We start from the raw sequence: 1,437 nt of genomic DNA, 5'->3' as shown, positions 1-1,437 counted from the left end.
AAATAAAAAAATTTTAAAAGTTGCCTCAACAAAAGGGCACTTTGGGCACTCATCAGGAAAGGGGCGGGTGCTCAAGCCCCTCTAGCCCCCCCCTCTGCACGTCCCTGCTACGCTAGGTGACAAATCGTCAGCATATTACGTTTTCGGGCACCCAACACATTCCTACATGATGACATCGGAAAACTGAGGACATGTGAGAACCGTTTGGACTCAATCTACACATGTTTGCTCTTTTCCTTAAAATCGCTTGGGAAAACACTATTTCACATCATTAAAGTGCTGGTTACAGTTAGAAATAAGGTTATGGTTAGGCTTAGGGATAAGGTTATGGTTTAGGGCTGCAATACAGGGCTGGAACGTCTATTACTGCGGGAGCGTAATTCCACTGGATTCCGCCGGGTTATGGATTAACATAACCCGGCGCGTGCCATAACAACGCGGAAGGTCACCTTTCGCGTTCCTCATTGTCCTGGTTCTGTTATTTTTCAATACTTGCTTGGTTAAGATTCATATTCAAAACATCATAAATTTATTTCAGTTAGTGCAACAAAAACTGAAATAAATGACTAAAAATAAAATAAGATACTGTGCTGTGATACTGTGATTCAGACTTCCTCGAGTCTCTAAATTGGACGGCAGTTTACCAAACTAGTGAATGAATAGATTATATAGAAGATAAAGATTTATTGAACAAACTAAAACAATGTTTTTTAAACATAAATATGAATAAAAATGGACAGGAATATTATTCCAGATTAAATAAATAAAAAAAAAACCCTTTAACTTTAAATATTCTGTCAAAATCAGGCAAGTTAGAAATATGAACACATGGCCAAAAACCCCAGAAAAAATACACAAGGTTCGAGCCGCATGTAGATGGAGCTGGGGCATTGCTTCAGGAATGGAACTAATAAACTGTGTGGACCATTCAGTGTCATGCTTTCCCTTGAGTGTATCATTACACTGCAGCTCCATCTGAATCTGCACAGGTGCAATTCAGCAAAGTCCGCTGACTTGGTTCAACATTGCTTGGCAACAGGGGAAGGTAAGGCAGGTTGCACTGGTGCATTTGTGACAGCTTCACTTGAAATGCCTTCACCACATCATACATGTCCATGAACCGACAGATTTCCTTGCTGAGCTTAAAAACTCTATTGAGAATTTTTATCCCAACTCAGCCAACGGACGTCAGTATGATAAGGAATGTCGGCAAATTCTGAATCTATTTCCCACATAAAAGACTGAAATTGACGGTGATTTAAACTTTTAGCTCAGATAAAATTTACGGTTTACGTTACGGGGATCATTACAAGCTCCATTTTTAGGACTTTACCACACAGCCTTTCCTGGTGTGTGATGCAGTATGCTGTTAACTCACCGGTACAGTTCTCCTCCTGCATCTTTACTCGCATCCTGCTGACTAGTCCGCTTTTTTCA

This window comes from Haplochromis burtoni, unplaced genomic scaffold, assembly GCF_018398535.1.
Source record: "Haplochromis burtoni strain Fernald_Lab_line unplaced genomic scaffold, NCSU_Asbu1 Contig_374, whole genome shotgun sequence".
Taxonomy (NCBI): Eukaryota; Metazoa; Chordata; class Actinopteri; order Cichliformes; family Cichlidae; genus Haplochromis; species Haplochromis burtoni.
The sequence above is the reverse complement of the archived record's forward strand: the minus strand, read 5'-3'. Positions refer to the sequence as shown.